Source organism: Haemaphysalis longicornis, unplaced genomic scaffold (assembly GCF_048455015.1).
Source record: "Haemaphysalis longicornis isolate Haplotype H1 unplaced genomic scaffold, Haemaphysalis longicornis Haplotype H1 scaffold_117, whole genome shotgun sequence".
NCBI lineage: Eukaryota > Metazoa > Arthropoda > Arachnida > Ixodida > Ixodidae > Haemaphysalis > Haemaphysalis longicornis.
In genome coordinates, this window is record NW_027526222.1 from 200,524 (window position 1) to 228,364 (window position 27,841).

Consider the following 27,841-nt stretch of genomic DNA (forward strand, 5'->3'; position numbering starts at 1 on the left):
GCTCACGTGACAGGGGGGGGGGGGGAGGAGGCACCGCCAGTGCCACGTAATTCCTTGGAACGTTGCAAAGCAAAAACTTTGCCACGTTCCCTAAGAAAGCTGGGAGAAGCGCGAAAGCTTTCTCACATCAGAGCTGCGTCAAAACCTTGGCTAAAAGTGCGTCCACCCTTCGCCGAAAGCGCGTCCAGTCAATCGTCAGACCTTCAAAGCCCCGAATCGCAAACGAAGAACGAATCCATGCGACGGTTTTTCGCGCACTGACGTGTCCACGAATGATCCAAACGTATACACCGACAAGTGGTTTGTGTGATAAAGGTATCTTATTGTACTCCTTCTTAGATGATCGATGCGTGTATTGTTTTATCTAGAACCGTTCCTGTTCCAGGTCTTTCAAGCAACCGTTTTGACACAGTGGAATCCCGGTTTCGCGCACGCTCCGTGTATCATCCAGAGATCTTATAAGAGCTTTTAGGTCGACCAACCGATCTATGGGGGAATGCATCAGATTTTTTCACAAGACGCCATTAGTCCCACTAAGAAAGCTTTCGCTTTAAAAAGGGAGCAGGCTATAAAATACGCGGGAAAGCAAGCAACCACGTGGCAACATTCCCGCGCTTTTAGCCGACAAGTTTAAGTGAGAGACATACCACGTTATCCTGCATAAAACAGTCTACAACTGCTTGGTGAAATTTCTTCGTGGCGCCCTAGCTTTATGTGCTAATTATTTTCAAGGGGTATGCACAAAATCTTGTATGTCTTGGTTTCTCAGCAAAGTGGCTATTTCCATAAATGTCGGGCCAACGTCCAGACAAAATATGGGGTGAAAATTGTGAGGTCCAACGGGCTAGCGAAGCCAGATAAGGTGGAAGCTTGACCTACAATAAACATTTCGAGTGGTGATTTGTGTTCCATTTATGTCTGACACCAAAGGCCTTGAAGTAAGGAACCAAAATCAACGCGTTATTTTTTTTTTGTTTAGTGCAATGGGCCTGATTACACTCGCTAAAATTTAATTCTAACGGTAATTTTGTTACATTTCGCCAACTCCAACAGTAATTCGCTCCTTTTTTTGCTAGCGTGTAGAAATTTAATTCTGAGTTAGCCTACAGGTCACAATCTTGAAGCGCTTTTTTTTTTTTACTGATGCTAGTTATAAATTTAGGCTTTCAAGCTGATGGTAAGGAACCTTCCAGTGCCGTCGGTTTTTAAAGCGAAGCTTTCTATGCCTAACTGATGGCGACCGTTTCTTCACCGAAACGTACGGCAGGAAAGCCAACTTTACAGAATGCATCTGCTGACGGTATAAGCAAACGCACATCTAGCGCCTCAAGAAAAAAAAAAAAAAAACGCTCCCCGCGGTCGGTATCGAACCTGCCTCTCGCGTTATGAAGCCGACGCCAATTCGATTACGCCATTCAGACACAGTCAGTTTCGATTACGCCATTCAGTTTGAATTTTGACTTTGGCTTTGACACAGGTTGCATGGCAGAAAGCTTGGCGTTTTAACCATAGTTCTCTTAAGAAAGGGGCTTTGATTTTTTTCGCGTTATTTACATTGCATTGCACGCATGAATCTGCAAACAACTTCGGTCATTTTAAAATTTGTAGCCATTTAAGTCTCATCACACTCTGTAGCGTTCATACTAGGGCATCCAAGGAGAATTTATGGAACATTCATCATTTTTACAGCGAAGCAGTATATGCCTCGGCTTTCACATATAGCGTGCGGGGATAAATTGGCGTAGACCACACCTTTTTCGAACCCAATAGCTAGATTTTCGTGTTTACTTAATAAAGGGCTCCTAGTGTGACATTTTGACCGGTGTTTTTGCCGTCCAGCTTGAAGGGCTTCCGGAGCGACATTTTGGCCGTGTGTTTCAGGCTTAAGCACACGGAAATCACCGGTTGCCGGTTATGCACGCACGGGTATAAAGTTGGCGGTTTTAAGGCGCAGCCCTTTGGCGGCCGTCTCTGTGCTGAGCCGCGCTGTCGGCGTACCGAGTGAACGATGGAGTAAAGTTAGGTTCGTTCGTGAAGGTGGTTGGTGTCGTCGTGGAGGGTGGTGAAGGACCCGATGACGAGACGAGGCCAGTAGGTGCTGAAGAAAAAGAAGTCTATTTACACGTATTTACAAGAGACGATGAAGCATAACATAAGACAAGGAAAACTGGATTAAAATTAAAAGGCGCCGCAGCGCGCAAGGGGGTATCGCGGCACGATCCCTGGTGGGTGCCCGGAGGCCAAAAATGTGCCAAACCGCCGCACGGTTGGCTGGAAAGATGCGTGGGGTTCTGGCGCCCAGAAACCGCCACGGGAGCGAGTCTTCGGCGACCGCTTGCAGTCGCAGCTCCCGACAAACTCGTCGATGCATGAGCGAGCAGGGCGCGAGCAATGCCGCCTCCCCCACAGCAGCGCACATGTCAATAAGGATTTTGACCTCCGCTCCCCCCCCTGGCCGTCCCCGAAGGTCAGGATGAAAGGAAAGCCTCCCCCGACGCCGCGTAAAAGCCACCGGCGAGGCCCATACAAAGGGTTGCGACTGGCTGGCGTCGGCGGAGGCCGCCCCAACATTCCGCCACCGGATGGGGAGGCCCCACAAGACCACGAGAAGGGAGGGGGGTCATCGTCAAGACGGGGTTCATCGGCGCTGCAATCATTACAGCTCCCGTATCAAAAGTCTGTGTCAGGACTGCTTGGACTACTACAGGCTCCAAAACAAAGTGATTACAGCGCGGATAACCCAAACAAACAACAAACAACACGCGAAGGATATCCTTTGAGGACTCCATGCATGCAAGCGAAATTTTCGCGTGCGAGCAAAGCACGAAGTGAAGTGCTACGCAAAAGAAATCAAACAAAAGGGTGCATAACACTCCAGGGGCACATCACGCAACCAGCAAAATACCCGCGTGCGGGATACACCAACAAAGGCAAACGTGGGGCTCACTCGCAAGAACAAGGGAAGAAACAAGAGAAAACGGCGGCCCAATGAACAACTCAACTGCAAAATAAAGCAACAAAATGCAGGGTGAACGTTACACTCCGCCCTAAGCACAGGCAAGAAAAAAAAACAGCAGCGGAATGAACCGCGCACGAGCGTTCAATCCGTTCACCACCGTTTTTCCTTCCGCCAGTAGCACTCAGCTTAATCGGGCGCAGCTTCTAGGTGAGAGTCCACCTGGTTGCTGCACCAATGGCGATGTTCGGAGTTCGCCGAGGCGTGAGGTGATCCGCCTCTGCAAGCCGTGGGGGAAGTCCCCACTGTCAGAGCCACACGCATGACCACGAGCCGAAGCTTTGAGACGCTTCCTTTCTCATGCACGCGCTTGACAATGTCCCCTCCAGCGTATGCAAAGTGGCTCTCCGCTGCCCCGTTGTCGACCCTTGCTCTCATTTGGGGCCGTCGATTTACTGCTCCCGCAAGCAGCAGTTTATCAGCGTTCGATGCTGTGAAGCTGCGCCTAGACTTAGGCGACCCCAAAAGCTTGTACAGCGCAACACTGGAGCCATGGTCACAGCTGGTCGACGGCTTGTCAGCGCTAATGAGCGCTGGCGGACCTTGCTGAGGACGCGTACCCGCCTGTGCGGACGGCGGCTCAGTGCCGTCCGAGTCCATGTCGCTCGTCGGGGCATCACCCGTCTGCGTTAGCCCGCTGGACACCGCCGCCGCTATGCCTGCCGGGTGTCCGCCACCGCAAATACCCGCGGGCGCTACTGCCGCCGGAAGCCCGTTTGACCAGGATCGGGCACGATTCCGCAAAGAACCGCGATCAGTGCGGCGGTCAACCAGGTTCGACGCAGCTGAGCCTCGTCTACTCTTAGGGGGACCAAATATGTCACCCGGCGAATTCCGCAAGCCTCTATTGCTCCCGGATAGTGGCTCGTCGAAGCAAGGGAACACCGGCGGGTATGCCTGGGCGCGAGAACAAGTCTGTGCGGACGGGAGCTGCATGGCGCGCAAATCCGGGTCTCTCGCCAGTGCCCCACCGGCCGGTGTTCGTACTCTGCCGTCGGCCGTCGTGCCTGCTGCAGTTTTACCACCGCTAACTTCGGCGGCAGCGTCTGCCCCAAGCGAACCATTTGGGCATGGCCGGTCGTGATACGGCAGAGGTTTTGCAGCACCCAAGCGGGCGTTGGCTGTCTGACCGACCGCCGCTACCTCTACCGCTGAAAATCTCAGCGGAGGCGCCTCGATATTGCCCGGCTCATTTGCTTTCCCGGGATAGCCGCTGGCCAAGCCCGCCACCACTTTTCCGGCGCGTGCCGCCGCGGCGAGCGTGCCTGCCCGGCCCGTGGCCTGGCCTACCGACTCTGCTACCCTTGGCTGTGTAGCCGAGGAGCCGCTGACGGGAAGGTTCTGCTTCCGACGGGAAGCGCCTTCACGGGAAGCCTCTGCCAGAGAGGCAGATTTCGCCGGCCTGGTCAGCTGATCAGGGGTAAAAATCCTTCTCAACAACGCAATTTCGTTCACTGCGCTGAGGCTAAGCTTGAATGGCTTAGCGGGGACACTCGGCCCCCCTTGCCGGCCGTGCACCTTGTATGGCCGTCTTTTAAAGATCCCCGAAACCGCCGCAGTGACCAGACGCGGCCTTTCAGCTGCCTCGGAATCAGCGACTTCAACCCACCGTTCCCTCTGTGGGGGTGGACTGGCTTAGCGATCGAAATAGCGGTAACGGCGGCAGTCCGCGGACGAATGTGTTGTCTGACCACAGCTGCAGCATGGCAGTACAACGTTCTCGTTTCCCGACCGCGCCCAGAATTCCGCTTCGGCCAACCTTAAAAGCCGCTCCAGCTCTCGCGTTTTTGCGCGTTCGGCCTCCAGATCTTTATCTCTAGTCATGGTGGGCTCTGGCAATGAGGATGTCCCTCAAAAAAAAAAGAAAGGTGCAGAGACGGACCACTCACCGTCGATGATACGGCCGCTCCGCTGCACCCCACACGTCAGTCCCACTCGTCCCGCGGGGATCGGAAGGTGCTGAAGTGAAGTTTCCCCGGCAGGAAAACTAATCCACCCGTTGTCTCGTAGGCGGCTCGCCGCCGCCCTGCTTCGTCTCTGTCCTTGCGTGGTGTCGACTTCTCTCCTCCTCTACTCTCGGAGTCGCATCTCGGCCCGCACTGAGTCACCACTTCGTTAACTGAACCACAGGTAACGTCCACGACGCTGTCGGGCTGCGCCAGTAAAGTTAGGTTCGTTCGTGAAGGTGGTTGGTGTCGTCGTGGAGGGTGGTGAAGGACCCGATGACGAGACGAGGCCAGTAGGTGATGAAGAAAAAGAAGTCTATTTACACGTATTTACAAGAGACGATGAAGCATAACATAAGACAAGGAAAACTGGAATAAAATTAAAAGGCGCCGCAGCGCGCAAGGGGGTATCGCGGCACGATCCCTGGTGGGTGCCCGGAGGCTAAAAATGTGCCAAACCGCCGCACGGTTGGCTGGAAAGATGCGTGGGGTTCTGGCGCCCAGAAACCGCCACGGGAGCGAGTCTTCGGCGACCGCTTGCAGTCGCAGCTCCCGACAAACTCGTCGATGCATGAGCGAGCAGGGCGCGAGCAATGCCGCCTCCCCCACAGCAGCGCACATGTCAATAAGGATTTTGACCTCCGCTCCCCCCCCTGGCCGTCCCCGAAGGTCAGGATGAAAGGAAAGCCTCCCCCGACGCCGCGTAAAAGCCGCCGGCGAGGCCCATACAAAGGGTTGCGACTGGCTGGCGTCGGCGGAGGCCGCCCCAACATTCCGCCACCGGATGGGGAGGCCCCACAAGACCACGAGAAGGGAGGGGGGTCATCGTCAAGACGGGGTTCATCGGCGCTGCAATCATTACAGATGGCAAGACCGATTAGGGAATGAAAGCAAAGGAGAAGAGTGTCACGAAATTGTAAAGGGAGGGCGGTCCGCCGTGGCGGCGCGAGAGAGAGAGAGAGTTGCTTTATTAGAAGAGAAACGAAAGTCGACTCAGCCGATAACTGCCTCTCGGGTTGAGGGCACCTCAATCAAGACTGAGTCTAGGAGGGGGATAGAAAGGAAAGAGGGTGGACGGAAAAAGGTAGAAAAGGAGGATAAGACGACGGTTCACAAGCCGCGCAGCATGGACAGTACTGACGGCATCATAGCCGGTCCGAGAGTCCCGTGTCTTTTAAAAAGTCCAGCAGGGCTCGGAACGCTTTTTTTGCGATTTGATTTATGACAATCCGGGAACAACAGGTTTGATGAGGTGCATGAAGGCAGTCCCAGTTCCGCATACGACGCTCCCAGTGCTGATCGAGCCTGCCAATGTTGTGGACACTCGCACAGTGCATGCGAGAGTGTCTCTCCCAAAGTGTGCGGTGTGGGAGTGGGGCAGTATGCTGTGCCCGCACGAGACGCTCGACTGCGTCATGCACGCTGGCGAAAACGTGAGGGGGCGTGCGCGTGACGATGGTGCGCGTTCCCTGCCTAAAACGCTGCTCGTGGTCCCTGCTCGCTGCTCGCCAGCCAATTTTTTTTGCACGCACAAAGACGCTTCACGCGCTTACCGTAGACATTGCCCGTTGTGCTGGTGGAAAATCACAACGTGGTCGTCTCACGGCCCGATGCGACCTGAGTGCTGTCCACCGGGATCGAGCGGTATGGGTTGGTGTGGTACACAGGCGTTAAGATGCCTACGACGCGGGAGGGAAAGGGAGAGCCCTATATATAGAAGAGGAAAAGAAATCCCGTGTTCTTCTAAGTTTTATTCAGATAACAGGCTAGGAAGTATGATCAATCACAAATTAGGAACAAACGCGTTTTGTTCTGTGCACTCCTTGTACTGCGTCCAGCTTCGCTGCTCATCCTTCTTCACGGAGTAGAAGGGCACTGAATTCTTTTAACAGCAGAGCTGTTTAAGCCGAGCGTTATCCGTCCGTCGCACCAAAAAACCTTGCGGAGTGATGACATCACCTCGCGTTGCCTAGCAACCCCTAGCTGGCGCAGCTGTGCGTAGCTTCGCGCTCGCTTCACTCACGGCACTTCACCGAGCCTTACGGCACTTGTCAAGCCCTGACGTCACTCCGCAACAGATCGTATAAAGGCTCGTGTACAGCGGCATCGTCCAGGCTTGCGCCACGTGAGGAACTCGCAAAAAAGTACAAAGGAAAAATACTGAGGACACGTGAGCGTGTGCCTCGTGAGGAGCGCCCGGCGTCGGGCAGCTCGACCTTCGAGAACACTATACCCAGCGTTCGTGGCGGGATGTCTGGCGTGCTGTTCTCTTCACCAGTTCACGTGCGTTTGGGTCTGAGGTGGGGAGCACACACGCCGACATCGCTGTATACAGACGCCGAGTTCGCGAAGCCGGTTGCCGCTGGTTCTGGCGCGTGCTAACGCGGTCCACTTTGGAGAGATGTAAAAGGCTGCGGACTTTTAAAAAAAAAACCGGGACTTCCAGTCATGGAGAACTTTCAGCGGCAAGTTCGGAAATTAATGTGAGGTGTAACAGCCGGGTCTCCGACGAAGGGAGTTATGGCCGCCAGCTGTGCTGTTTCTCAGCTGTGCTGTTTCTCAGTTTCGCAGCTTGCACCACTAGTGCAAGCTGCGCCAATTTTTTTTACTTTGTGTTGTACCAACCTTAAGTTTGAAGTTATCAACTGGGGGACTTTCCGCCTTCATCGACCAAACTAAACCAGGAGGAATCGATTTATGACTTTCACTTATTCGAACCCGCTGGTTGCCGGATACCAATCTTCAGGAACCTAGGATATATTTCCAACCTTACTTTCAGTGTTGCCGTAATAAGGAGCGTCTTCTGCGACCCGGAAAGCCGAAGTGTACAACAAGCTGTTCATATAAACCCGCCCCCCATTATACTTCACTTCCACGAGGCGTGGAGCGGAATTTACGCTCTCTTCCTCCTCGACTTAGTACTCACCAAAGTATCAGTCAGCTCGTTTCATTTAACATACTGAGACACACTTCGCCCAATGAACTGCATTCAACCAAAGAAACTAAGCTATACAACTGCTTCGCCTTCAAAGTAAAAACTAAATAAGTAAAGCAACTTAAGCCAATATCCATCCAAGCCCATGCAGTGGTCCGAAGAGGGAGCAGGCCACGCAAAAATATACGTCAGTTTCGCGCAAATGGTAATTTCATAGTAAAACAAACAAACATATAGAAAGCATACGCATCATCGACGGGGCAAGTGTGAATGCATACATGTGACGCACATTGAACCACCGATCGAGCACCTCTGAGGCGATCGGTATTGTACATATACGGTTGGTGTGTCAAAGAGCCGTCACATCGGAGAAAAGTCGCAGGGTTTTGATCTCCACTTTTTTGTTCGCTTTCCCTGGCGGTCAATTGTTTCCGCAAACACGTTGCATCCATTTACGGGTGTTAAATAGGTGCCCGTTAACTCCGCCCCCGCAGCTATGCTTCCTACTGTATTTTTTGCTCTTTTTTTGCATGGCTGTTGAGCTTTGTATTTAAAGAGAAATGTTAACTTTGCTTTAGTTTGTTATTGCAAATAGGCAAACGTCGAGCGTGGGAAGCGCGGCCTGTGGCGTGCGCGAAGGCAACGCGTGACCGCGGTCAGTAGCGTATACACGCCAGGAGGACAAGGGGCGTAGAGAGAAGGGAGGGGGTGTTAGGTGTGCTGGAGAAAGGGTCGCAGAACTTCGGCCTTTGGTGCTTGGGACATGTACCACACTCAACTTCAGAAGTTCCGCACCCCAGGCTGTAATTTCACGCTGCGGCATGGCCACGGTACTGTCCATATCTCGGGACGTGTAGACGCTTAAGCTGCGACTGTGTTAGCAGGACGGGAATCGTCGGACAGGTCTCACTGCCGTGACTTTTGCTTCTCCACTGCCCGTTGACGTCAAGCGAAGGGACGCCGCTCGTATCCGTTTGTCCGTCCGGATACACGCGTAACGGTAAAGTTTCACGTTGATCCACACGCATCAGACTTTTGGAAGCTGGCGTGTGGGGGAACGTCGAGATCTTCACGTCCCGAAGGAGGCATTGACTTCAGAAGAGAATAAGGTAATGTGCGTTTAAACCACACCCGAGGCCTAAATCCACAAAGTTGTTCATACGTGAGGGATCGTAAGAGCAGTTTGTGATTATATATAGCCGGCGGATTTAGCTTTTCGCTGGTGACCAACCCCGCACGGGCGCCATTTAATCACAAACTGATATCGAAGGTCAGAAAATTTGTTAATTTATGCCCAGACTGTTTATTACAGGAAGAATTCATCTTCATTTCATAGTTTATGATCTGTTTATATGGTGGTGCTCTTCGGACTTCATCTTCATTTCCTAGTTTATGATCTGTTTATAAGCTGCTGCTCTTCGGAGTTCCGCTTTTACGGGGCACGTATTCAAGGTAACGCCAATGGGAAGCAGATTCAGCTTGTTTTAGGGACTAGGCCCCTTAGGGGTTGGGGCTTTTGGCGACTCCTGTCATCGTCATCGTCGTCGTAATCGTCGTTCGTCTCATGTAGTCACGGCACTAAAACACCGGAAACTCGTTTACGCCTCGCGCTAGAACGTAACGCGCACACAAAAAAAAAAAAAACACCGGGACACTCGTTTACGCCTCGCGCTTGAGAGCTTCGTACTTCAAAGACACGAAACTTTTACAGCAAATCTGCATACCTCTACCCCCCAATTGTTTCATCTGCGTTAGCAAAAACGCAAATACACTTATACACTGAATGCTTCGCCCCTCACCAGGTTTCTCTTAAGTGGAGATGGCCCGGGATTTTTAAGTTGCATTCTTCAGCATACATTAAAACACAAGCCACTCTAATTTACAACTACTCTTTCAGCATTGAATCGCCCACCGGGATGCAACATTTGAATGTTGCGCTTTGAATGTAAGCGGCCGGAGACTCGGAGGGGACATCTTCCATAGTTCCCCAGAACGCCATAGAAGGGGCGAGCTCGCACAAGTGACACATAGCCGCGCAGCATCATTACGCCGTATTTTTTTTAAACGATGCCCTACTGATAGGGTTAGAGGAGAGCCCGGTAAGAGAAAGAGAGAGAGACATCATCGGCCATTCGAAGTCGATTGCGTGCGCGCAGAGGACTCGTCATCCGCTGTTCAAAGCCGAACGCGACGAGCCGCACACGGCCGTGCAATATTCCGTGGCGTGTGTGTGCGCCCCGCGCGATGATGAAACGATCACGCCAGCGATGGCGCCTGTGGTCAAACACACCTGACGGACGATCCGCCTTCGGCCGATTACGAGTCAACACATCCAATGAGCCAATACATCCAACGTGCCATTACATCCAACGTTGTATGTGTTGGCTCGTTGGATGTAATGGCACGATGGATGTATTGACACGCTTTTGGATGTAGCTGCCCGTTGGATGTAGTTGCTCGCTGGATGTAGTGGCGCGTTGGATGCAGTGGCACGTTGGATGTAATGACACGTTGGATGTAGTTACTCAAGAAGGGGATTACGAGTCAACACATCCAACGAGCCAGTACATCCAACGTGCCATTACATCCAACGTTGGGTGTGGTGGCTCGTTGGATGTACTGGCACGATGGATGTATTGACATGCTTTTGGATGTAGCTGATGAAGAAAGGAGTCCGAAGCCGCCATACAGAAAGAAAATCTCTATTTACATCAGACTGAATTGCTTAATCTCCTACAAACATGGCGTCCGAACGCTGCTCGCCTTCCTTCTCTTCCTTTCTGTCGACCCCTGAATCGTCCTCTTCTTTATTTTCATTCTTGCCCCAATGTCTCGCGCAAAAAATGCAACATCCTCCCGGCCCCGCACAAAAAATGAAGGTAGCCACTCCCCAACACAGCAATTCACAGGTCCTCCGAACGTTGGTCTGTGAGGGAATAGACTGCACAGGTTTTGATCCCAAAGCACAATAACTCTGTTCCTGTCGATACCGCTAAGTCAGCCAGATGTCGATGCTGCCAGTAGGGCTCGTCTCTCGGGCACACGCCGAGAGTACCGCGGCCGCCGACGTATCCAGGAAGAAATTCGCAGCTAATCTTCCACTGTCTTAAATTCAGATGGAAATTCTTCAGCAGCTTGACAAGAGTTCTTTAGTGCATTTCGCTCCTTCCTCGCGCGTTGTGCTTTCGCAATTCTGCTGCCCATGTGTGAGGCATCCTTGCTCTCCCCACAACGCCCGCTGTGACCTGTCTCCATCAGCCTGCGACGTCCCTTACGCGCAATGCCAATCTTTGGATCTATGGTCAACCTCTGGCCGTTCACTACAAATATTTGCGTCCTATCTCGCCGTTTGATTTCCGCGGGTGGCGCCCTCGTATTCTGATGCTTGGGACATTTGCTGTAAGTGGCTTCTGAAGAAGTTACACGGCTTGATATGCAGACTGTGTAGCTCCCGGTACTCTCCGAGGACTCTTGAAGGGGCGTAGAAAACAAGGCATCTTTAGCTTGGATGTCAAGTGTAGACAACGAACGTGACGCAGTCCCTCCATTTGCTTGCGGCGGTTGAAAATGTGATGGGAGCGCAGTTTCTGTCGAGTTAAGGTCTTCAGGTGCGTATTCAAAATCGGATGGTTCGTAGCACGCTTTAGTTAGAGAAAAAAACTCTTTGAAGGTTACCGATCCATTCAATGCCTTAATTATCTTACACTGTTCACTGGTGTCAACCTTGCCATCTTTTAATCGATGGAACAACCGGCTCATACTGCCAATTATCATGTCTTCATATTCAATGTTATCGGTGAATTCCTCATTCAGGGAGTCGTTGTCGATAATCTGTTCAATTTCATCTTTTAAACGCCTTAGCACAACTTCAGCTCTTCGTATGTCGCGCAGAAAATTCTTCAACATGTCACACACATCTGTGGTTCTGACGGTCAAGCTTAATGTTGCCCTTGCATCGCTGCACAATCTCCGAGTGATTCCCCTTTCTCTGTCCCTTTGTGCCTTCAGCTTTTCAAGAGGCATCCTAGGCCGAGTGAAACTTCTTCCGTGCTGTTGATGTAGCATGTCTTTCGTTGCGCGATTAGTTTCAGCATTCTCCTCACCGTGTACGGAGTAGCTCCCAGGTCCCATCGAGGGCGATCGTTGGAGGTGAGGATGCTCTGTCGCCGCTGTTTTGTCTGTCCCTCGCGTTGGTCGTATTTCGACAGCACCACCGTGGCTCCGCCAATTGGAACAGTCCTTTATACGCATAGTTGGATTGATTTTTCTAAAAGGCCGAAGGTAGGATGACTTCGAATCATGACAACGTTACCGAGATCTTGTCCACCTTGTTGACACCATAGCCGCCGCTTTCAGTTTGGTTGGTACCCGTTCCGCCAGCTTGGTGGCCCCGACTTCTTCCTTCCCGGGTTTCCAGGCACCATTAGATGATGAAGAAAGGAGTCCGAAGCCGCCATACAGAAAGAAAATCTCTATTTACATCAGACTGAATTGCTTAATCTCCTACAAACATGGCGCCCGAAAGCTGCTCGCCTTCCTTCTCTTCCTTTCTGTCGACCCATGAATCGTCCTCTTCTTTATTTTCATTCTTGCCCCAATGTCCCGCGGAAAAAATGCAACAGTAGCTGCTCGTTGGATGTAGTTGCTCGCTGGATGTGGTGGCGCGTTGGATGTAGTGGCACGTTGGATGTAGTTGCTCACCCTTCTGAAGAGGGAAGGTGTAATGATGGCAGCGTTGATAGACCCTGTCAGGACGATGACCCCCTTCGCTTCTCGTGGCTTTGTTGCGTCCCCCTCCATCGGCGGGAGCGAGGTGTGGCCTCCGCCGACGCCAACGAGTCACAACCCTTTGTATGGTCATGGTGAAAAACAGCGCATCCAAGACGTCTTGGATGCGCTGTTTTTCACCATGAACATTCACCAACTTGCCCAGTTCGCCGCCCTTTGTATGGGCCTAGCCGGCGGCTTTTTGGGCCTAGCGGGCGGCCGACGGCATCGGGGAAGGCTTTCCTATCCTCCTCCGGACCTTCATGGACGGACAGGGGGGGGAGCGGAGGGCAAAACCCTAATTGGTACGGGCGCTGCTCTGGGAGGCGGCTTCTCTTACGGCCGCTCGCGCGTCCTTCAAGGATTTTGTCCAGAGACTCGCTCCCGTGGCGGTTTCTGGGCTCCCGAGGATTTCTGAGGATCCGAATTCTACGAATGTTTTTATCCACACCTGCGTGTTTCCCATCCTCTTATCGTACACGGGATCTTTTTTGCTTCGACGCGTTCTGAGGAGAGAAGAAACTTTAATGGACAAAAATAAATTGTGGGGTGGCTTCCTAGTCCGGAAGTCCATGGGCTGTCCTAGCTCTGTCCGCTCGGTCAACCAAGATCATCTGGTCGTCGAGGCTCGAGCTGGACAACATGCTCTCCCACTGCTCACGGGAAGGGTTGGGAATGGGGGGAAGGTCGGGGTTTCGGTCGCACTCCCAGACGATGTGGTAGAGGGTGCCTGAATTGCCGCAAAAAGCACACTCCGGGGAGTATTGTGTGGGGAATAGATGATTTAATCGTACTGGATTTGGGAACGTGTTTGTTTGAATTCGTCTTAATGTGTTTTCCTGCATTTTAGACAAACTGCGTTGGGCGGGGGGAAAGGTCCTTCTACCTAATCTATAATATTCAGTTATTTCCTGGAAAGTCTCAATCGGCGTTGGACTCTGCTCCTCCTCTGGGGCCCGGTTGGTGAGAGCGCGGGCCAATGCATGGGCTGTGTCGTTGCCCGGGAGATCGGAGCAGGGGTCCAGATGATTCTGACCGTGCGAGAGGGAGGGGTTTTGCTCAGGAGGCGCAGTGCTGTTGAAGAAACTGCTCCAGCCGCGTAGCTTCTGCATGCCGCTTGACAATCGGTGATTATCGTAATCGCCGTGGTTTCCGTTATGGTCAAGGCAATCGCCACTTCTTCCGCTTCCTGGATAGAACCGGTCTTGATTGTGAGACTGGTGAGTGGTTGATCCCTTGAGGTGACCACTGCAACCGCTGCTCCTCGGTAACGCTGGTATGGGGCGGCATCTGTGTACACTGCTGAGGAGTCTTTGGAATACCGCTTGTCGAGGGCCGCTGCTCTGGCTTTTCTCCTCCCCTCATGATGGTCTGGGTGCATATTCTTTGGGAGGTTGGCGACGTAGACATTCTTTCTGATTTCTGGTGGAAGCATCTGCGGTTGCTGTTTCTCCTGAGCCTGCCATTTATATGTAGCCAACAGTAGTCGCCCCGCAGTGGAGAAGCCTAATCGCATTTTGTGGCTTGCGAGGTGGGCCTCGATAAGTTCTTCGGCAGTGTTGTGAAGGCCGAGACTGAGCAGGCGGGCCGTGGAGGTACTCATGGGTAATCCCAAAGCTTGCTTGTAGGCTTTTCGGATGATTATGTTTACTTTTTCGAGTTCTGCCTTGGGTAGGACTGTGTAAGGGATTGCGTACGTTATCCGGGAGATGACAAAGGCTTGCACGAGTCGTATTGTGTCCTGCTCCTTCATGCCGCGCTGTCTGTTGGAGATTCGGCGAATCATGTGCGTTACTTGTTCTGCTGAGTGCTTAAGGTGGTTCACCAGGATAGTGTTCTTGGCATCCGCTTGGATTATTAGCCCGAGAATTTTGAGGTGTTTGCAAGGGTTTATAGTGTGGCCGTCCAGTTTGATCTGAATGTCATTGGAGTCCTTGGCGGTGACTTTTTTCCTTACTAGTAGTAGCTCTGATTTTTTCGGGGCGCAGGAAAGGCCGCATTCCTGGGCATATTGGTTAACAATGTCGGCTGCCTGTTGAAGGCTGTGTTGAAGGCCACCCAGTGAATCAGAGCCAGTCCAAATTGTTATGTCGTCTGCGTACAAGGCGTGTTTTATATCGGGAACCTCGTTGAGTCGCCTCGGAAGATCGAGTAGTGCTAGGTTGAAAAGGAGGGGGGATAACACTGACCCCTGAGGGGTCCCCCTGTCTCCGAGATGGATAGGGGCTGAGGAGACGTCTCCAACTCTGAGCACTGCCACGCGGTTCGAGAGGAAGTCCGCGATGTAGTCGTAAGTTCGTTGTCCACATCCCGTTCCGGCTAGGCGCTGTAGGACTGCAGTATGTGCCACGTTGTCGAATGCCCCCTTGAGGTCCAGGGCGAGGATGGCTCTTGGGGAGTGGCGGGAGGCTGGAACTAGGATGTCTTCCTTAAGCTGGATCAGCACGTCTTGTGTTCCAAGGTGCTTGCGGAATCCGTACATAGTGTTTGGCATCTTACCTGTGTGGTCCAAGTGTTCTTGAAGCCTCACGAGTATGATGCGTTCTAAAATTTTGCCCACACACGAAGTGAGAGATATCGGCCTCAGGTTGTCGATGTGAGGAGATTTGCCCGGTTTAGGGATCATCCGGACTTCCGCTGTTTTCCAGGCGATAGGGAGTTTGCCCGAGCGCCAACAGGAGTTAAAGTGGTCTGTGAGGCTTTGCATGGCTCTGTCGTCGAGGTTTGCCAGGAGTTTATAGGCGATTTTATCTTGCCCAGGTGTGCTGGCTCGCTTGCTTTCGGCGATGGCTGCTCGAACCTCGTGTAGTTGGATGTCCCTGTCGAGCAAGGGATTGGGGGTCCCAGTGCACGGTAAAGATGGACAACCATTCCCGGCCTTGAGGTACTTGGTGTAAGATCTCTAATGAGGTCTTCCGTCGTGCCTTGGTAAGAATTGAGAGTTTTAGTTAAGATCAAGACCTGACTTTAGTTAAAGTGTGGCTGCTTTGGTCCTTGCTTTTCAGCGGGTCAATTAGGTATCGAAGCAACCGCCATGTCTTCCGGGTGGACAGTGTTCCTCGAAGACCATCACACATTGTCAACCAGTTTTCCTTGCATATCGAATTTGCGTATTCCTCCGCTTCCTTGTTAAGTTGTGCTATACGCAGCTTAAGTTATCTGTTATGTCGCTGCTTTTTCCACCTACGCGTAAGGCTGTGTCGTGCTTCCCAAATATGCAACAGCTTGGAGTCGAGTACGGGATTTAGTAAGAAGTGGTTATAATCTTTGTGGAGGTCTTCATGTCTTGAATGAGTTCATCGGCCCACTGGTCATAAGAGAGGTCCGGCGATGGAATCTCGCGCTCCCTCCGGATTTTGCGGAAAGTGTCCCAGTCAGTGATATGCGCCGAACCAATACGGGCATTGTAGTCCATACCCTTAACTTGTATTTTGATAACGTCATGATCCGACCCTAAAGATTCTGTTGTGTTGATCCAGGTGGCTTCTTGGACGTTGCGAGTGATTGACAGGTCAGGGCATGCGTCCCTTGTCACACTGTTCCCAATCCTTGTGGGAGTATTGAGGTCGTTGATAATTGTCAGGTCTTGATCTTCTATGGCTGTTACAAGCTCCAAACCTCTTTTATTGCTGTAGCAATAGCCCCACAGCTGATGAGCAGCGTTAAAGTCTCCTAGTATGAGGACTGGGGAACCGCCAGCAATTCGAAGCGCGGCTTTGATTGTGTCTTCAATTCCCGACTGCTTTTTCGTTGGCCTGCAATACATGTTAAGTATGAACAGGTTCTTCTTGTTCTGGGAGGAACGAGGGATAAGCTCGGTGAGCGTGTGGTGACACTCTTTTTGAGGGAGAAGGTGTTGCGTGGAAGCGATGGATTTTCCAATTAAAGTTTCTGTAGATTTACCTGTGGGATCTATATGTGATGCATACCCCGGTAATTTTGCGGGGACATTAGTTTCTTGAATTACGAGCACGTCCGGGGGTGGGTTCCAAGTTGACAGGTATTGCTGGAGCGTCCCGGCCTTGTTTTTGAACCCTCTACAGTTCCATTGCAGGACTGTAGTATCACACTGCCGATTATTTTGTGCGCCCATCGTTAACGGAAGTAGGGACTTGGTTTTCAACTATCGATGATCGGGAATATGGCGATTGCCTCTTGCGGAGTGAGCTGCTTTCTATATTCTCTACTCGGGCCTGGAGTTGTTATATTTTTGCCGATTGCTGGTCTATACGGGCTGATTGTCCGTCAGTCTGCGCTCCTTGTTGTGTGACGAGTTCTTTCAAGTGAGCGATCTGCCGACATTGTTCGGCGAGTTGTGCACTAATTTGGTTCAGCAGAGTTGCAACAGATTCGATGGAGTTGGGCTGGGCTCCTTGCTCTATCGGGCTTGGGCTGGGATTTGCATTTGACTCAGGAGGAACTGGCTGTGCCTGTCCTAGGATTTCTGGCGTTGTCGCCGTGCTTGAGCAAGCACTGGCCCCCTGAGCAAGGGGAGGGGGAGTGATCGTTGGGGCTTGGGGCGAAGTGTCCATGGCAGAGCTACTTTCTGCCAAACGCTTCCCCGGCCGTTTACGTTTCTCGGGATTGGGTTGCTCACATTTCCTGCGAAGCTCGGCTAACTCGGCAGACATCTCGTCAACTTTTCTCCCTAAGCGCTCACAGTTTTGGCATGACGGCTGCTTAATAGCTATGCGCTGATTTAAATTGGCGGTAGGTAAGGTGCAAGCAGTGGGAGAAGCGATGTTTGCCCAGCTCACCTGCCTAGTGGTGCTGCCGCCCCTTGAAGAACGGCTGCGGGATTTTGACTGGGACCGGGACCGCGATCGAGAGTTCCTTCGCGATGAAGAGGTGGAGCCCCGGCGGACCGGGGTGTTCCCGGGTCTCCGTCGACGGCGGCTACGCGGTGGTGCAGGCTGCTGTTGGTCCCCCGGAACCTGGGATGCTGCACGTTGTCGCGCCAGCTCCTTCTGTCGCTTGACGTACGGTTCGCAGAACCGCTGCGGGCAGCCCTTAGATGCCGTGAGGTGCTCCTCCTTGCACAGGGAGCAGCAGGGCTTGCACACGTGGCCATCAACCGGGTCCCTGGTTCCACAGGTGGGGCACGCCCGCACGTTGGACAGGCCGCTGATCGATGTCCCAGTTCGTGGCAGATGGTGCAGGCAGGAACTGTCTTCCTATACAAGTAGTAACGGTGTTCAGCTCCCCGGTGGTACACGTAGAACGGCACCTTTTTTCCCAGGATTGTTACGATTACTGTAGTTGAATTTCCAAGCCTTCTACAGGCGATGAACTCAAATCCAGGGAGGAAGATGTTCTCGAGAATTTCTTGGCTTGAGTAGTGCAAGGGAATGTCGTGGATTACCCCCTTGACTGAATCGTCCGGGGCGAGACCGTAAAGTTGGACTGGGTAGACGGTCCCTCCAAACATAACTTGTTTCAGGTGGTGGAGCGCTTCCGCTGCCTCGCGGTGAGATGTGCTCACCGTTGCCGTATTTTGAACACCGTCGATGCGAAGACGGAACTCTGCCTTGCGCCACGTGAGCTTTGTTGCCAGGAGTAGGACTTCTGAGAGCTCCGTTAAACTATGGCGAGATTCAGGCCGCCCTGGGGTCTTATGACGAGCTTGTAGTCGTTGAAAGGCAGAGGAGGTGGTTTCGGCTTCCCGGTGGGTTGAGCGGTAGGCTTCATTGCCGGCTTGGTCGGGGTTATGTCTGGCTGCTGAGCGGTTGGTTTTCTTCATGCGGCGTCGTTGGGCCCGACTCACGACGTCGATCCATTTCGAGCTTGCATCGCCCGTAGACGGGTTCTCTGCGGTGTAATCCCCTTCATCAGATGTCTGGTAAGCCATGACGTCTTCGGCATCGCTTGAGTTTTCATCCAGGTGGCTCGGCGAAAGCGCCAAGCAGGCGGCGGAGCTCGACATTGTGCGCACTCGTCGCTAAGCCTACCCCAGTGGAAGTAGGCCTTGCTCGCCGATGAGGAAAGTTGACCGTGAATTAGTGCAATATTCACTTACGGTCAAACAGTCAGTATGTTCGCACGCACGGTAACTTCACGGACATGATGGATTGGTTGAAAACGTCTATACGTTGGGAATTCCGCGTCTCCAAATGGAAATCTGCGGAGCCCATGCGAGGCACGTCATCACTGTTCCAAACAAGGCACGCGCTGAAAAACAATAGTGCCTTAGCACCCAGAATAGGTTGCATTGGCTAGCCGAAGCTGCAGCGCGTAATTAACGACACAAAGGGCAGCAGTGGCCCGATCCAAGGGCTAGAGGTTTAGGCAAGCTACCGCGCAAGCAGGCGCCATGCATGCTCGTTCCCCACTTCCCGTGCGTCGAAAGGAATTCGGGGAAGGCAAGCGGCTGACCCCCACGGCGAACGTATATCTGAATTCCGCAGCCCGTTTGGTCCAAAAGGAGCTTTCGGTGCATTAACATATAAATTCGTTTTTTTATTTTATTTTATTTCGATTTGTTTTTGGACATGATCTCCAGGATCTATTTTCTAAAAGGCGGCATCTGTGCCCTTATTGTGATTATTTAACGCCTACGTATGAATCCGCATACTTTTCGCGCGATTTCTCCTGTAAATATTTTTGAGGATAGTTCCTCGATCCTTTTTCATTTGTTTGCCTTTCTCGTAAATGTTATTTGAATTGGTTATTCAAATTTTTAAAAACATTCTTTAAAAAAAAATTTCTGGGTAGCGAAGTTCTTTTTCCCAAAAGTACCGAATGTGAGCTTCAGAAATACTAATGAGCCGCGATCCAACGTCGCTCATATTCGGGGTCACTGCTTTGACGGGCATGATTGCTGCGTAAAATATTTCTTACGCACTTTGCGCTCTTCCGTGCTCTTAAACAAAGTAAACACCTAACTTAAAAATGAGGATTGGACGGTTTAACACTTCAGTTAGAAAAAAATTATCAGTCGGTATTGTAGCATTAAAGTGTTACAAAACTCAATGTTTTGTACAATGAAGTACTCAATGAAGAACACAATGTAGAAAACTCAATGTTTTGTAACTCAGTGAAGTAAACAAAACTGAATGTTTTGTTTATTACAAAACTCTATCTCTCAAAAACCCGTCTGCACAGGGCCTTTGTTTGCACCACCTGCCGTTTTCGTGGTGGCACTCACATTAGGACTGATTAACTGTAGTGGGCGTAATTATTCCCCGTACAAAACAGCACTTACACGTGGAAGAGAAGGCGTAGTGTAGCGCACACTGCCACCTACGCTAAAACACTCCATTCACGGAGTGCAGTCAGACTGCTTTTAATTAACCCTAGAAATGTAGTTATGTTAGGCAACAGGGCATTACGCACTGGAAGCAATGAAACGTTTGATGTGGTGGCGCTTTGGATGTACTGGCCGAAATTGGACGTAATGACACAACTTTGGACGAAGTTGCTCGATGGATGTAATGGCACGTTGGCAGTAATGCCCCGCGGGAAGTAATGGCGCGTTGGATGTAATGGCACGTTTGATGCAGTGGCCGAAATTGGATGTTTCTGCTCGTTGTATGTAATGGCACGATAAATGTGCTGGCACGTTGGATGTACCGGCACAAAATTGGATGTTTCTGCTCGTTCGATGTGATGGAACGATGGATGTGTTGGCACCAAGCGTTTTCAGAGCAGCGTAAGTGTTGTGCCGGTGAAGAAACTTGTTCCATTTTATACCGAACGAGGGCAAACAAAGTAATCGCGAATTGTGTTTTTCGAATTTTGGAATGAGGCGTAAAAAGGTGTTCGCACTCGGGTTTCGTATCGGAATTATCCACGCGGCGCGGATTCGCGGCGAACGCAAGTTTTTGAACCCCATTCATACAACTTCCTTCTGCAAGCACTTAACAATAAAAAAGTAAGATCTTTAACAGCGTTATAAATCGAATACGAAACCCGCCATCCGTGTCTCGATATTAAGAGAAATTTCGAATCACATTCGGGTCTAACGGACGCTGATGAGCCCCGCAGCAAAGACGTTTCTTGAATTCGTTCTGCGTGCCTTCGTGAGAGAAGTACGGTTGTGTCACCAGTGCACTGTTGCATTTGCAACGTTAAAGACTCAAACGACGGTGCTTCGATTGGCTGTGATCGGCACCCCCCAGCCCCCTTGTTTTGGGGTAAGGGAGTGAAGGGGGCATTTCTTCATAGGCTTTTAGTGAGCCAATCCTTATCATTCCGCGTATCGGACGTTAATTAACTGTGTAGTGAAGATTCCGAACGTGAAAATTTGTCTCCGGCGCTCCCTGCAGTGCCTAACCTCTGGAGATGTCGCCTCGCCGACCGAAACAACCCCCACGCGAGATTGGCGCGTACTTCACGAACGATCTCGGCCCGCAGCACAGCTCTGAGGAGATAGCGGCAACACAACATCTAACAACACAAAGAGGGTCCGAGCACACCTTGATTGAAACCCACAACCGAGGTATAGGAAGTGTACAGAATGTTTTTATACTCAATATGTACTGCAGACCTCCCAAGAAGCACCTTGACCTGGCGGGGACAATTCAGGATGCCATGAACAAAGCCGGCTATAGACCTTTACTTGTACTTGGTGATTTTAATGCGGTGAATACGACGTGGGGGTATAAATTCTGCTCGAAAAGAGGGAGGCAACTAGCTAGCCTCATGGATCAGCACAATTTGGCCTTGCTCAATGAACCAGGCACTCCAACACGAATGGGTACTAGCACTGCCAGAGATACCACGCCTGACCTGTCGTTCTTGGCAGGTATCCTGGACGCTACGTGGCAAAACACAGGAGTGAGCTTGGGGTCCGACCACGACGTCCTGAAGATCACAGTAAGGGGCCTCGCCTTCAGGGCGAAGTTCGGAATAGCACGAATAACGAACTGGGACAACCTTAGGAAGGAACAGGGGGAGGGGGTAGAGGAGACAACGACGCAGAGCAAGCCCTATGAGCACTGGGAAGAGGAGCAACTCGCCTTGGTGGAAAAACACACCGAGAGAATTGCAACCACAAACCAAACCCCACGTGTCGACGCGAAACTGGCATATCTCTGGCAAGCTCGGCGCAGTCTCACCTAACGCTGGAAGCGGCAGCGACACAACAGATAGCTCCGCAAGAAAATCCAAGAAGTCAACAAACAGGCTGCGGAATACGCTGCGGAGCTATCCAGGGAGAGCTGGTTCAGCCTGTGCGACGAACTTCAGGGAACTCTATCGGCTCGCAAGACGTGGCAACTCCTTAGACACCTTATTGATCCAGTGACAAGCAAGGGTGAGATAAACAGAAATATGACGAGGACGTTGAACAACTATGATGGCAATGTGAAGAGACTCTTCAGGGATCTTAGAGACAAATACCTCAAAACGGACAGGAGTGTAGAGCGGCCAGGATCTTATCGGGGCGCACCCAGCGAGACGCTGGACAAACCGTTCGCCGACTTTGAGCTTAAGGTGTCAATTTCCGAGAGCCGTCAGAATAGTGCCCCAGGTCCAGATACCATCACGTTGGGCAGCTTAAAAACTTCAGCGACAGAGCCAGGAAGGATATCTTGCGGCATATGAACGAGGCCTGGGTGAGCGGCAACCTACGAGGCGACGGAAGGAGGCGGAGATCAGATTCATACTGAAGCCCGGAAAGTCCCCATACATTGACAATCTAAGCCCCATTTCCCTCACGTCTTGTGTGGGTAAAGTGATGGAGCGGAATGTGCTAAATAGGCTGCAAAAGCATCTAGAAAACACCAATCAGATGCCGGATACCATGTTTGGATTCCGAAAGCGCCTCGGAACGCAGGACGTGTTGCTACAAATAAAAGAGGAGGTCATGAAGCAGGCCACGAGACATTCGCCCAGAGCCATTTTGGCGCTTGACCTCAAGGGCGCATTTGATTACGTCTCTAACGCCAGCGTCCTATCGAACCTCCAGGGCACCGGATGCGGACAACGGGTATAAAATTATGTACGGGACTTCTTTACTGACCGCCAGGCGAGAATCAAAGTGGGGGAAGAGGTATCCCCTCCCGTGCAACTGGGAAGCCAGGGGACCCCCCAGGGATCCGTCTTGTCACCCCTTTTGTTCAACATGGCGCTCCTGGGCCTGCCAAAGGCGCTCGGAGCGATCGAAGGATTGGGGCATGCGCTATATGCCGACGACATCTCGCTCTGGACGACGAAAGCAGGCTCTTTAGGATGGATCCAAGACACGCTGCAGGCAGCCGCAGATGTTGTGGACAAATTCGCCAAAGGGTGTGGCCTTAGATGCTCCCCAGCTAAATCAGCACTGGTGATCATCCGGCCAAGGGCGCCTAAGAAACAAAAAGAGAACATAAAAGTCAGCCTAGAGGGTGAAGACATCCTCCCATGCCCCAGCACAAAAATTCTCGGATTAGTCATCCAGGCCGACAACAGGGCATCTATACCCGTTGCAAACCTAAGCGCACGTCGGAACAAATCCTTCATATGCTCCGACGGGTGGCGTCAGGAACACGAGGCCTCAAGGAGAGCGACACACTTAGGCTCGTCCAAGCCTTTGTGGTAACCAGAATAACGTATGTAGCACCTCACCTCCTCCTGAACAAAGCGGACACACAGGTGCTGGACGTCATCATCCGCAAAGCCTTCAAGCAAGCTATTGGAGTTCCTATGAGCGCGTCTATATGCAAACTCTTGGAAATGGGCTTGCATAACTCGGTCGACGAGCTCATTGAGGCCCATCTCGCTAATCAGAAACAAAGGCTAAGCCAAACAAAAGCGGGTAGACGCATCTTGCAGAAAATCGGCTGGAAGGCGACGCCATCTGAGGACAGAGACCAGCTGCCAGATGAATGGCTGGAAGCCATCAAAGCCAAGCCCATCCCCAAGAACATGAACCCAGCGTACCACGGCGGCAGGCGGGAGGCAAGAGCTCGTGCTCTCAACAGGCTTCTGGCAGAAGAAGGGGGGGCTATCTTCACGGACGCCTCCATGAATGACGGTACGAACCGGTCAACAGCAACGGTGACAACAACGAAAGAGCTGCTGACGTGTGCATCCGTAAGAGCATTGAAGAGGCAGAGGAGCTGGCGACTGCTCTGGCCCTTACTCGAGCGGACAAGACCAAGGTGGTCACAGATTCCCAGCTAGCCTACAGAAGCTTCCAGTGCGGCTGGGTGTCCCGGTTGGCCCTCCGTGTGCTCAAGGAGAAAAAACTCCGAAGGAAACCGTAGAATTATTGTGGGTGCCGGCCCATTCTGCGGTGGAGGGTAACGAGTTTGGCCACCAGCAGGCCCGAGCACTGACTTACCGGGCCACGTCCGCAGTAGAGGCAAAAAACCAACCATTGCTTACCTACAGGGAAATAACCACTTATTCCAGGCACGACAGGAGGACGCTACCAGCACCACACGCAGCACTCACGAAGGAACAAATCCAGACAGAGTCCTTTCCGCACCCCCGTCTACTCAACCGCATGTTCCCAAACTAATTTGAAGAAGCTTGCCCAATCTGTAAAAAACTAGGCACTCTCCAGCACATGATAGGAGAGCGTAGGTTTAGCCTAAAGCACCCGCCCCCCTTACCCGAGTCTCGCGCCACCAACCCCACTCTACCCTTTAACGAGAGATGGAGGATCTTGCTGACCAGCCCCGCCCTGGAGGATCAGCTACTACTGGTCACCAGGGGCCAGGCGGCGAGAGCAGCATATGGATTCCCGTGAACAGGGAACCACCTCCGTCCAGTGTGGAGTTCGCAACGAACGAGTCTTAAATAAAGTTTCTTCTCTCTGTCTCTCTGAGGAGATGCTTTGACATTCCTTGGTTCCCTCGTTATTCGTGCAAAGGTCGGGCATGCAAAACTATACCATATTTCAATTTATATCTTGTACTGAGTAACATGGGGTTTAAAGGCCCGGCTACAGTTTCGCACGTACTGTCTGTGCTTAAGGCAAGTGCTGCTGCAAATCTAACATTACTCGACTGGCTGCGTCTTGTTTTCCAGCTCGTTCAAAAAACGTGCATACGGTAACAACAAGAACTTGGTACTATAGACGTCGATGTACCACCAGTCAGCCCTGTGCCGGATACTTAGGCATCGTCCTCTTATCGATTCCCGCTGCCTCTAATGCGCTCGAAGCCGACAAGCTCTTTATCCGGTACGAGTTCACGTAGTGCCTCAAGACAAAGACTTGTGCCCTATCTTATTGGCGCAGATGCGAAGGGGTTGGGAGTGTTCGGAAGAGGAGGGTCGGGGCAGCGGATGCGTGTTTACGCGGACTGGCCCTTGCTTCGAAAAGACTGCGTTGCACTCTAGAAGACACGCTTACGCCGCCGCCCTCGGAGTCACAGCCGTGAACAGTGAACACACGGTTCAGCGCCTTCCCTGCCGGTGAGCACTGGAGGGCAGTGGATTACATATTACGACCCCCTTCCGAGTCCCTCCCCTCGAAGTCGGCAATTCCCTCCTTCTGGCGTCCCCCACCTTTTAGAAGAGCATCCATACACACACACCGAGTCTGGACGTCAGACGGACAGGTCCATCAGTCTCGAAGGCCACGCGTTGACGAGCCCCGGGCTCGGGGAATCCCCCTTTCCCTACACAGGAAGCTGGCCAGCAGCATCGCGCCCTGTAAGGCAATCTTTTCCTGCGACGCCCTCACGTGACACCCCGCGCAACACCAACTAGATAACGAAGAAGCGTTGGCATACCAAGTCACCACTCGGAGATCAAGTCTTCTTGTGTTGCCAGATGACAGAAATAAAAAAGTTTTAAAGACAATAGTCTTTCTTGGGCTACTCAAACAGGAACATTTTGGTCTGTCTGTCTGTCTGTCTGTCTGTCTGTCTGTCTGTCTGTCTGTCTGTCTGTCTGTCTGTTTGTCTGTTTGTCTGTCTGTCTGTCTGGATTCAGCAGTCAGAACAAACAACGGACGCACGCAGGAAGGACAGGGCCGCCGACAAGAGATGCTCTGAGCGTCGCATCTAATAGAAAGTTGGCACTGCAATTTTGAGCGATGGCGACTTGCAAGTCGGAAAAATTAATGAGTTGCGAGAGAGGACCATGGGAGAGGACTTCCGGCCGTTTCGGCATAGGAGGGGGCTGGCTAGGCAGGCGTTTGGGTGTTTGTGCGCGCGTACGAGTACACCCATCACTGCCCATCATCATGTCATCATCATAGTTTCTTAGTAAGTATGTATATTGTAAGAAACTCTATGGTCATCATAATATATGGTCCTGACGATACCTTGCGATGAAGCGACGAAACATCAACTGAAGAAAACCAATGCACTCGCCATTTGTACAAGTGCGGCACGCACACACAAGCTGGCTGGCGCCGCATCTTTTCAAAGTGCTACGAGTTGTGCCGCGCCTCCGCCAGATGGCGCCACGGGTCCCGCGACCGAGAGAAGACGCAGTGAAACATCCCCCTCGCGAGGGGCACGATCAAATGCAGAGCATTTCCGGGGGCGCACGACTTTAAGTACTTTGCGTTACGTTAATGTTGTTGCACTTGTGGCAACTGCTGACGAGAGAGCGCTCGTCAGCAGTAATTTGAATGAGTCAACGATATAAGGCGCGTTCGTAGCGTCCCATTCTGTGTCGGCTTTGTGGCGCAGTGGGTAGAGCACCATGTACATTGCGTGCCGCCCGCAGGGTCGAGGGATCGAAACCGGGCGCCGGATAGTATATTTTTTTTATATAGTAGGGAGGGGTGCGGACTACGGACGTCAACGCGGGTGACATCGTGAGAAAACGGGACAGCGTGTAGAGGCGAATTTAAAGGCTCGCCTAAGGTGGCGATCTGTCACGACAAGGCGGTAGACGTCGATTTTTCGGACCTTCTTACCTAGTAGGCGATTCCTCCTCCACAGCTTCTTTTCACCCTCCCCACACAAGGGGTTCACTCCCGTGACCTGACGCTCTGGCCGGCGAATGCAGCAACCCTTTGGGCACCCCGGCCGCGTGGGTCCACTTGAATGACGCTTCGCAAACAAGGCGTTTTCGATCCGCGGGACATTCCAGCAACGGTGGCGCCGCCGCGCGCATTTTTTCTGAAGCTGTTTGTAGATGATCGGCGTCCCGTCGAAGGCAGCCGGGGCGTTCGGAAACGTGGGGATTGAGACCGGAAAACCAAAAAGCAATCGAATGTGCTGTGTACCGCAGTATAGAAATCGCTCAGTGCCGGGAAAAGCCAGCGTTCATACCTTTACTAGAGATAAAAAAGCCCGAAAGGTTTGGATAACTATGTTCCGCATTGGAAAAGGTGTTAGCAACACAATGGGGTTTGCAGTAGTCATTCACGAAAGCTGACTTCTTCTGGAGCAATATCTGTAAGTTTAGTTCGCTCTCTCGTTTTTGATGGTGTGTTTTTCGTGCAAGTTGAGTGTGTCGTTTATTAATAGATAGTCTGCAGCCACTGAAACCGCGGTTGAAGAAAGGCGCCGTGCCGCCACATAACATTCCTATGCGCACGCACGAGAAGAAAGTGAAGCCAAGAACCAACAGGAGAACGTCATTGTTCTTTTATTAACGTGCTGGTTTCTTTTAATAAATGCTGCATTCCAGTTGCATTTTGTGCTTTGTTGGGTTGTTTGTGGTTCGTTCTCTTTTTTGCTGATTGCTGTTTTGAACTTGCTGTTTTTTTTTCTTTCTCAAACCCCCCACAGGAATGGGCGATGTAGGTATTTTCAATAAATAAATAAACTTGTTACTACGGCATCGTCGTTTCTGACAGCGCGCAGAAAGCACAGCTTAGCTGATGTAACATGCTCTGCCGTAGAGGCGTCAGCGTTTGATATTCAGTTTCGGTATTTTTCTTATTACCTGTAAACTGCATAAACGCCGTTGTATCTTTCGTTGTAAAAACAGCCCACAAAATTATAATTTACTCGCATTATTCACACTTAACCCGACACAATTGCGCAAGTGGCAATAACAAAACGCTGTGCTCGGTTGCGTCTACCGAGCTCTGCTTGGCGCCTAATAAATATTCGTAAAATATGCTTGAACAATTTTACGAGCATGGATGGAAGTGTAGCATCCCTTACAGAACCTGCAGTGCAAACAAACGTTCACGCAGTGCGGTTGGCTGGTGACGCCATTCGGTTGCAGGCACAATCCCTCAATGCTCAGCATGTCATCGGTGGCCTCCCTGATGCCGCAAAACACTGTGTGACTGGCGTTATAAACTGCTCCGCCTTCGACAAAGCACCTTCGTGCCTC